The following is a 10,724-nucleotide window of genomic DNA, read 5'->3' on the forward strand; positions in this document are numbered from 1 at the left end:
TTTAACGCGTTAATTATGGGACTTTAACGCGTTAATTAATTACCCAAAAAAATAAATAACATAATTTTAACCACACTTATTTTTGCACCGCGGAACGTTTTTCAATGAATGAGTTTCGACGGACCGATTATACTGGAACACCAACTACCGCTCCGGAGACAACAACAAACCATGAGTGAACATGAACGAAGAAGCTGATGAGACCGCTTTGCTTGGCCCCGTGGATGGGAAATTTTGTTTTTAAAAAACTAAAGGATGGAAGCGACGACAAGAGCATGGTTGTGTGCAAGCTATACAACAAGGAATTAGCGTATCACCGCAGCACATCAAGCCTCAAATATCACAAATATGCTTTTGCTACACTTAATGGCAAACATTGCGCTGGTCTGCTGGACTGAAATAAATAAACAATATTTTGTTGATAAAGCTTATGTATTCAGTCATTATTCAATGGTATACTAAAAATCCATGTGAAAAATTACTTGATTGTTCTCAGGTCAAATATTTATAAGCAATTAAAATGCGATTAATTTCGATTAATTAATTACAAAGCCTCTAATTAATTAGATAATTTTTTTTAATCGAATCCCGGCCCTAATTTAAACATTCAGTTATTTTTGTTATTACAAAAATAGCTCTTAAAGCTGTTTTGCTATAACAACACTTTTTTTGCAACTTATTTCAATATCATGAAAAAGTCTTTCGGCTGAAAATGTGCTTTTGGGCCATTTTCGGAAGAAAATCTTCGGTGGCCGAAAAATTGGTGCATCCCTAATATTTTCATATATCCATCCTTCCACAACACAGGAAGTTCCTGAGGTTCACTTTTGGGGGCGAAGCATACCAATATCGCGTTCTTCCATTCGGCCTACTTTATCACCCAACACTTTTACCAAATGGATGGATGCAGCTGTTGTACCACTATGATTCTGAAATACAGTGGGTACGGAAAATATTCAGACCCTTACTTATTTTTCTTAATTTTCACTCTGTTATATTGCAGCCATTTGCTGAAATCATAAGTTTTTTTATCGTTAATGTACACACAGCACCCCATATTGACAGAAAAACAGAATAGTTGACATTTTTGCAGATTAATTAAAAAAGAAAAAAAGAAATATCACATGGTCCTAAGTATGGGTGACACTCATACAGTCTTGTTCAAAATAATAGCAGTACAATGTGACTAACCAGAATAATCAAGGTTTTTAGTATATTTTTTATTGCTACGTGGCAAACAAGTTACCAGTAGGTTCAGTAGATTCTCAGAAAACAAATGAGACCCAGCATTCATGATATGCACGCTCTTAAGGCTGTGCAATTGGGCAATTAGTTGAAAGGGGTGTGTTCAAAAAAATAGCAGTGTCTACCTTTGACTGTACAAACTCAAAACTATTTTGTACAAACATTTTTTTTCTGGGATTTAGCAATCCTGTGAATCACTAAACTAATATTTAGTTGTATGACCACAGTTTTTTAAAACTGCTTGACATCTGTGTGGCATGGAGTCAACCAACTTGTGGCACCTCTCAGCTGTTATTCCACTCCATGATTCTTTAACAACATTCCACAATTTATTCACATTTCTTGGTTTTGCTTCAGAAACAGCATTTTTGATATCACCCCACAAGTTCTCAATTGGATTAAGGTCTGGAGATTGGGCTGGCCACTCCATAACATTAATTTTGTTGGTTTGGAACCAAGACTTTGCCCGTTTACTAGCGTGTTTTGGGTCATTGTCTTGTTGAAACAACCGTTTCAAGGGCATGTCCTCTTCAGCATAGGGCAACATGACCTCTTCAAGTATTTTAACATATGCAAACTGATCCATGATCCCTGGTATGCGATAAATAGGCCCAACACCATAGTAGGAGAAACATGCCCATATCATGATGCTTGCACCTCCATGCTTCACTGTCTTCACTGTGTACTGTGGCTTGAATTCAGAGTTTGGGGGTCGTCTCACAAACTGCCTGTGCCCCTTGGACCCAAAAAGAACAATTTTACTCTCATCAGTCCACAAAATGTTCCTCCATTTCTCTTTAGGCCAGTTGATGTGTTCTTTGGCAAATTGTAACCTCTTCTGCACATGCCTTTTTTTAACAGAGGGACTTTGCAGGGGATTCTTGAAAATAGATTAGCTTCACACAGACGTCTTCTAACTGTCACAGTACTTACAGGTAACTCCAGACTGTCTTTGATCATCCTGGAGGTGATTATTGGCTGAGCCTTTGCCATTGTGGTTATTCTTCTATCCATTTTGATGGTTGTCTTCCGTTTTCTTCCAAGTCTCTCTGGTTTTGCTCTCCATTTTAAGGCATTGGAGATCATTTTAGCTGAACAGCCTATCATTTTTTTGCACCTCTTTATAGGTTTTCCCCTCTCTAATCAACTTTTTAATCAAAGTACGCTGTTCTTCTGAACAATGTCTTGAACGACCCATTTTCCTCAGCTTTCAAATGCATGTTCAACAAGTGTTGGCTTCATCCTTAAATAGGGGCCATCTGATTCACACCTGTTTCTTCACAAAATTGATGACCTCAGTGATTGAATGCCACACTGCTATTTTTTTGAACACACCCCTTTCAACTAATTCAACTAATTGCCCAATTGCACAGCCTTAAGAGCGTGCATATCATGAATGCTGGGTCTCATTTGTTTTCTGAGAATCTACTGAACCTAATGGTAACTTGTTTGCCACGTAGCAATAAAAAAATATACGAAAAACCTTGATTATTCTGGTTAGTCACATTGTACTGCTATTATTTTGAACAAGACTGTATATAGTCGGGCTTTATAAGAAAACTTTAACTCTTTAGGCAAAATAACTTTTTGGCCTTATTTCTAAGCGGTATGTGTGGAGAAAAATATCACCTGTCTAATACAGTCCCAACAGTGAACCATGGTGGTGGCAGCATCATGCTGAGGGGGTGTTTTTCTGCTGCAGGGGCAAGACGACTGGTTGCAATCAAGGGAAAGCTGTATGGGGCCAAGTACAGGGATATCCTGAATGAAAACCTTCTCCAGAGTGCTTAAGACCTCATTCTGGGCCGAAGGCCTTCCAACAAGACAATGACCCTAAGCTCACAGCTAAAATAACAAAGGAGTGGAGTCTGGAGGGGACACCATCTCTCCTGGCAAAAAAAACTGTCTGGAGATTTTGGCTGTCTTTCTCGCTCTCATGAAGTCCGGTCGGTGGACGACAATAGTGGATCTGTTTGTGTCTCGAGAGACGTCTCACTATACACGCTCATGCATCCAGCTCCTCTCGGAATGGATGTTATGGTACAGACGTGACCAACGTCTGGAAATGTCTGTTTGCATTTCCTCCGATTGCTCTGCTCCCGGGAGTCCTGGAAAGAGTTTGCAGAAACGTGGTCCAGCTCATCTTCATAGCCTGAAGTAGCCGGGTAGAATGGTTCTTGGATCTTGTGTCGCTCCTCGACGGCTCTCCATGGGAGATTCCAATCAGGAGGGAACTTATGTCTCAAGCAGGGGGCTAAATATTTTACCCCCGTCCAGATCTGTGGAAGCTGTGGGCTTGGCCACTGAGGGGGCCCAGCTCATAAAGTCAGGTCTCTCAACTGAGGTTGTGGAGACCATTCTTCAATCCAGAACTTCGTCTACGAGTAAATTGTATGCCCTTAAGTGGGCAAAAATTTTCACTTCTGCATGCAATGGTCATCAGCTGGACCCAGTTAACTGCCCAGTCGGTACAGTGCTGGAGTTCTTGCAAGATCGATTTACTGCAGGGTTAAGGCTGCAACATACTCCGCAAGAACAGAGAAAAAAAGTCCTCGCTACCAGGGCTGCAAGAACAAAATGACATCATTTGATTCTTGCAGCCCTGCTTTTAAGAGTTCTCGCAGCTTGTTCTCGGCACATCGACTGAGCAGAACTTTTTTTTTGCGGTTGTCCAAGAACTATTGTGTGATTGGTCAGACATTTAAAGTGGGTGTGGTTAATGCGGAGAAACACAGATGATAGGCACCTGCTTTTCTTGTGAAGTATGGAATGTACTGGCAAGAACAACCTTTGTTTAGTTTGAAAACGGGCCAATGAACATTGGCATGCGTGCTTTTCACATAGCACCCCACCCAATGGCGTGACGCGGGTATAAACTGGAAGCGATTGCCACACACTGTTGTTTTTCACTGAGGAGCCGAACTTTTGACTCGGCCTGCAGTGATGATGGTACAGCAACGGGACGCAAGTCTCCGTTCCCTTCTTCAGGGAATGAGGGTTACCATACGTAACCGAGACATTCCCTGGGGTCCCTTTGGAAAAAGGCACAGTTACTACCACTTCCAGCGCCCCGTGAGAGCCCCTCAGACCCCTTTCTGTTTCGGGCAGGGAAATTCACGCAGGGAGAGTCACGCTGCTGTTCTGCAAGACCCACTCAGCAGACTATTGGATAACGCTGGGAAACCGTGCTGCGGAAGCCACATCATGCCCAGAGGACGTTACCATGTGGAGAACACACATATGAAATGGCCGTGGGCAGTACAACATATGGAAGTCCCAGGGGTGGCCCCGGCCACTGTAGAGCAACACCAGACAGACGGCCGAGCGGCTTTGCAGAGGAAAAGACAAGGGCTTGACGTAGGGAGCACTACCATGGAGAATACACACATGGGAACGCCGTAGGGGTCACAACATATGGAACCCAGCCTAACACAAGTTCCACCAATGCATACGAGTGTTAGACCAGGCGTCAGACGCTCCGCCACGCCTGACTGCTGCGGGTTGCGGAGGACTCGACAGGGTGGGCCTTCTTAAGGGGATCTCGACTGAAGCAGATAAGCGCATGTATCTGTTCCATGCGGAAGGGAGTGGCGCTGCAAGCCGAGACTTAGAATGGGCACTTCAGTGTTACTGAATATGGGAAGCAAGCACACGGGAAGATACCGGCTCTACACGTAGGCTATAGAATCTATCGAACGTGTTGGGTGTCGCCCAGCCTGCAGCTCTGCAAATATCTGTCAGCGAGGCGCCACAAGCCAGCGCCCAGGAAGAAGCCACACCCCTGATGGAGTGCGCTCTAACCCCGAGTGGGCAGAGCACGTCTTGGGATTAATGTGCCAAGACTATGGCATCCACTATCCAGTGGGCCTTTCCCTTCTGCTGGCCTCCGTAACAGACAAAGAGCTGCTCTGAGGTCCTAAAGCTTTGTTCTCTGTCCACGTAAGTCCATAGGGCACAGACGGGTCAGATAAAAGCCAGGGCTGGTTCTGCCTCCTCCGAAGGCAGCGCTTGCAGGCTCACCACCTGGTACCGGAAGGGAGTTGTGGGAACCTTGGGCACATATCCAGGCTGGGGTCTCAGGATCATGTGAGAGTTGTCCGGCCCAAATTCCAGGCACAATTCGTCGACCGAAAATGCCTGCAGGTCCCATACCCTCTTGATAGAGGCCAATACAGTCAGGAGTACTGTTTTCAGAGACAGAAATTTTAACTCTGCTGATGGCAAAGGCTCAAAGGAAGGTCTCTGCAGTGCGGTCAGCACCAAAGACAGGTCCCAAGAGGGTATAGAGGGAGGGCGAGGCAGATTTAGTCTCATCGCCCCCCTCAGGAACCTGACGATCAGGTCGTGCTTCCCTATGGACTTTCCACCTACCAAATCATGATTAGCGGCGATAGCGGCAACATAAACTTTGAGGGTGGAGGGAGACAGCCTTCTCTCCAACCCGTCTTGTAGGAAGGAAAGCACGGCACTGACTGAACATCTTCGGGGGTCGTCTTGTTGAGAAGAGCACAAGTCGACGAACAGGTTCCACTTCAACGCATAGAGTCGTCTCGTAGTGGGTGCTCCAGCAGAAGTGATGGTGTCTACCACAGCCTGTGGCAGGTCACCTAGAAATTCCGCGTCCCGTCCAGGGATCAGACATGGGTGTCAGAGGGAGTCAGGAGGTCCTTCCTCAGAGGAATGGGCCAAGGAGGTGCTATCACGAGGAGCACTAGTTCCCGGGAACCAAGTCCTGTCTGGCCAATATGGAGCTATCAACACGATCTGCTCCTCATCCTCCCTGACCTTGAACAGTGTCTGTGCGACAAGGCTCACTGGGGAAAACACATACTTGCGTAGGGCCCAGGGCCAGCTGTGTGCCAGGGCATCCGTGCCTAGAGTTCCCTCGGTCAAGGAATAGAACAACTGGCAACTGTCACTGAGACTGTTACTGCGGCTGTGGTTGCCATATGCCCCAGGAGCCTCTGAAAATGTTTCAGTGGGACCGCCGTCCTTCGTTTGAACAAATTCAAGCAGTTCAACACCGACTGGACATGATCCTCGGTGAGGTGCGCTGTCAGGCCAACCGAATCCATCTCCATCCTGAGAAAAAGATGCTCTGCACGGGGCAGAGTTTGCTCTTTTCCCAGTTGACCCGAAGCCCCAACTGGCTGAGGTGACTGAGCACCATGTCCGTGGGTTCGCACAACTGGTCTCGCGACTGGGCAAGGATCAGCCAGTCATCGAGATGAAGTTACTGAAGATTGATTTGTGCAGAAATTAGCTTTGGACTCCCCTCATTTGCTGCTTGTCGACAAATCCTATAGTACTATATATATATACTGTTTTATGGAAGGAGATTCACGCAGTTGTGTTTCAGTGCCCAACATGATCTCACATATTGCAATGTAATTAATTAATTAATTATATAAAAATCTTACTATGCTTATTACAAAGTAGCACCCCCCCCCCCCACACACACACCTGGTAGAACATCTATATCAGCTTCACTTTTTTAATGTTTTGTTAAAGCCATGTAACAAAATGAGAAGGGTGACTTAAGCTGATTTAAGCAAACTACAGCAACTACCCTCAAGAGAAATATTCTTTAGCTTAAGTGTAAAAAACAACTAAACCAATAAACCAAAAAATCCGATCCACAAACCAAAATATGATCTAAAAAAATATTGAGTATGAATTCAGAAGCAACAAAGTGCATATATGACTTATTCAAGAGCTGGACTGGTCAGGGACATAACAGAGATTGTCTGCTATTTTTCTATACTGAAGTTTGTGGAAGGGTGTGGAAGAAGAATAAAACCAAATACCAACACTAATTCTATGTTCAATGAGCCACTGCAATTGGAATTCACCAAACCGTGACTTCAAAACCGAGTCAGTGTTGTACCGTTAAATGCCTACTGTCCATTGATAAACATGTAGAGAATCATCTAAAATTGGCAGTACATCATGATGGTGAGTATAATTTCACCTCTAATAATATACTAATATATACTTTATAAAATTTGATCAAAGTAATGCATGTGTGTAACTTTTCCCCCCAGATTTTGTGAATTGTAAAGTGCAATTTACACTGTAGAGAAAATGCACATGTTCACTGCTGTTACTGTCCTGCTGCAGTAATAAGAAAAGTGCAGTTAGTTTTTCATCTTCAAAAATGTAAAAAAAAACAAAACAAAAAAACAAGTTGGCTATTCCTGGCCAGGAAGCTCAATCTCCACTCCTGCATATCCCAGCAGCCACTGCTCCACTTATTTTCCAAATATTTTCATCTCCGACTATTTCTTCTGTCCATGTTTCACCAGAGCAACTAACAGGAAATCATCCTCAACCAAAGAAGAACAAAATCAGATGTGACCGCTGTGATATGGAATTCAACAAAAAGAACTTGTGTGTTCACATTAGAAGAAAGCACACCAGTTAAAGAGGCTATCACATAAGAACGGCATTTACTTTGCAATGGCATTTATTTTGCCATCCATGTTAAAAAAAAGGATGTGGGGTGTAAACAACAGTTATGCGTAAGCTAGACCAATGTAATGCTAGTACTGAATTTGCTCAAAGGACTGGCCTGAAACCATTTGAGTGCTGCCATCTCATGTCCTTGGCTTGTGGTCTTAAAGATGCAGTTCTGTTTATCTCAAAGAGGAAACCCTAATTGAGATTTAGATGTCTTTAATCAGACTTTAATAAACAAACAGAATGTTAAAGCTGCAGCCCCTCATGGACGACTGCGATGTCCCAGATCTTGATGTCACAGAGGAAAGGTTAGATTTTTCTTTATTAATTTTTTTATTCAGATCCCCATTAGTCCTTGTTGGGACACCAAGAAGCTGGGCAATACATGGGAGAGACAGATGCATGCATACAAGATTCACATTATACTCTCTGGAAATAAGAAACTTTGGAGGTCCCCTCACTCCAAATTCCCCTTCCAGGGCAGCTATGGCTACACTGTTGTTTTCAACTTGCATCTCCACTATGTTTTTTTAGGTTGGATAGTTCATTGAGGAGTCCATCTGGGATTGTAATTTGATTATGGATTGATGTGAAGAAAACGCTGTGTTAAGTGAGCTGATCGATAGGAATTAATTTTGTGAAATCTAATTACATGGAAATGCATGAATTTGTGGCGGGGGGAGGGGGGTATCGGAGTCTGTGGAGGGAGAGAGTCGGAGTCGTAAGTGGGTCAAGTGCAAATGAATAACACCTGTGTCTGATTGCAGTAATTGGCGTGGAGAGACTGCATAAAGCCCGCGGACGGGAGAGAGAAGACAGAGAGAGAAGAGACTTGGACTGGGACTGCGTGTGGCTGCTGACTGAGCTGGAAAAGACTGAGCTGTTGTTGAGAGGAAAAGAAACAAGAGTGTTTGAGTGGTTTGAACGCCCATGTGCGTTCTTTGTGTTTTGAGATTGAGTAACAAAATCGGTCCCAATCACGCTGACCCCGCTTTCTTCCTTCTCCACACACACACACTTCCGAACAGAACTACACTGGTGCTGAAACCCGGGAGGGAAGAAGTTTCACGCCGACATGGAGTCTCCGTCACGCACCCGACTTGCTGACCTTGTGTAATCGCTCCCGGGCCTCCACCAGGAAACCCATCAAGATCTGCGGGCCATCAGGGAGGAGCAGCAACAACGGTTCGAGGCGCTCCTCCAGGCCCAACGTGAGGACGGCAAGCTGTTCCGGAGCTGTATAGACCGGGAGGTTCGGGCCAGTCCCAGACCCGCCAGCGACTCGGCCGCCACCATCTCACTCTAGAAGATGGTACCGATGGACTACCCGGAGGCATTCATCGACCTCTTCGAGAGGTCCGCTGAGGCTCAGGAATGGCCTAAAGATTACTGGTCCATGCGGCTCCTGCCGCTGTTATCCGGAGAAGCGCAGGTAGCCGCACACCAACTGCCAGTCAAGATCCTCCTGGTTTACGACGATCTCAAGCACGCCATCTTGCAGCGGGTCGGCCGGACCCCGGAACAGCATCGTCAGCGTTTCCGGACCCTGGCGCTGGAAGAGTCTGGTCGGCCCTTCGTCTTTGCACACCAGCTCCGGGACTCATGCTGCAAGTGGCTGATGGCCGAGGAAAGCGACGCCGAGGAAGTCATCGATCACGTGATGCTGGAGCAGTTTGTCGGGTCCAGTGCCACTGCTCGACGTCGCTGAACCAAGCTCTCCAATTGGTGGAGGACTAGATGGTGACGTGTCACGGGGTCGGCGAGCCCCTTCCAGCAGCTTCTCTCTCTCCTCTCTATCTCTTTCTTCCCCTGCCCCTTCTCTCTCTAAGCCTGTTCCCCATCCCAGGTCCCGAGCCAGGGTGCCAGAGGGAGGGGGAGGGAACCCAGACCCATTTCCTGCTTCTTCATCCCTGGCACTCTCTCCACGCCAATTAATGGATCCACTTCCAGCCACTAGGGGCGGCGGGTCCGGGTCCCTGACGCGCCACAAGCTGCCCCTGATCAAGCTGGCCTCTACCAGATACCTGTGAGTATCAAGGGGGGTACGTATCAGGCTTTGGTGGATTTGGAGTGTAACCAGACTTTGAAAAACAGGCTGCCTAAAACTAAATCTGAGCCCTGGCTGAATGACACGGCTTGTGCTCTCAAACGCAAGTGCCGTAGAGATGAGCACAAATGGAAGGAGGACAAACTTCATGTATCGTTTCAAATGCTAAGGGACTGCTGGTGTCATTACTGTGAAACAGACAACTGTGAAAGATGCTAAAAGAAAACGTATATCTGATATTCTTCTGTCAAACTGTAACAAGCCTCGTGTCTTGTTTAAAACTATTGACTCTGTTTTAAATCCCCTGCAAACCGTCTGTGTCGATACCTCCTCTGCTGTCTGTGAAAATGTTCTTTACTTTTTTATTGATAAGGTCACTTATACTAGGGCACTAATCTCACCTTCTGCTTATAACCCCTCAGTCTGCTCTGCTGTCTTTTACAAGTTTGAGCCTGTGACTTTGTCTGTGTTACAGGAGACTGTTGGTCATTTGAAGGCCTCAGGCTCACCACATGATGCTGTGCCTCCTAGACTTTTTAAGAAGGTTTTCCCCACTGTAAGGCCATCTGTTCTTGCAGTTGTTAATAGTAGTCTGTCCTCAGGTGTGGTCCCTGAAAATTTTAAACATGCAGTAGTGCAACCTCTGATCAAAAAACCTGGTCTGGATCCTGCAGATCTCAGCAATTTTTGGCCTCTCCAAACTACTGTTTATTTCAGAAATTCTTGAAAAGATAGTTTACAGTCAATTAATGGCCTTTTTGAAAGACCACAATATTCTCTAGGCTTTCTAGTCCGGTTTTAAAACTTTGCACAGCACAGAATCCACTCTGTTGAAAGTTTTTAATTATATTTTCTCAGCTACTGACTCTGGTGATTGTGATATTCTTGTGCTTCTGGATTTAACTGCAGCGTTTGACACAGTAGACTATGAAATCCTGATCTCTTGTTTAGAACAGTGGGTGGGCATCAAGGG

The sequence above is a fragment of the Pseudorasbora parva genome, chromosome 2, assembly GCF_024679245.1.
Source record: "Pseudorasbora parva isolate DD20220531a chromosome 2, ASM2467924v1, whole genome shotgun sequence".
Lineage (NCBI taxonomy): Eukaryota > Metazoa > Chordata > Actinopteri > Cypriniformes > Gobionidae > Pseudorasbora > Pseudorasbora parva.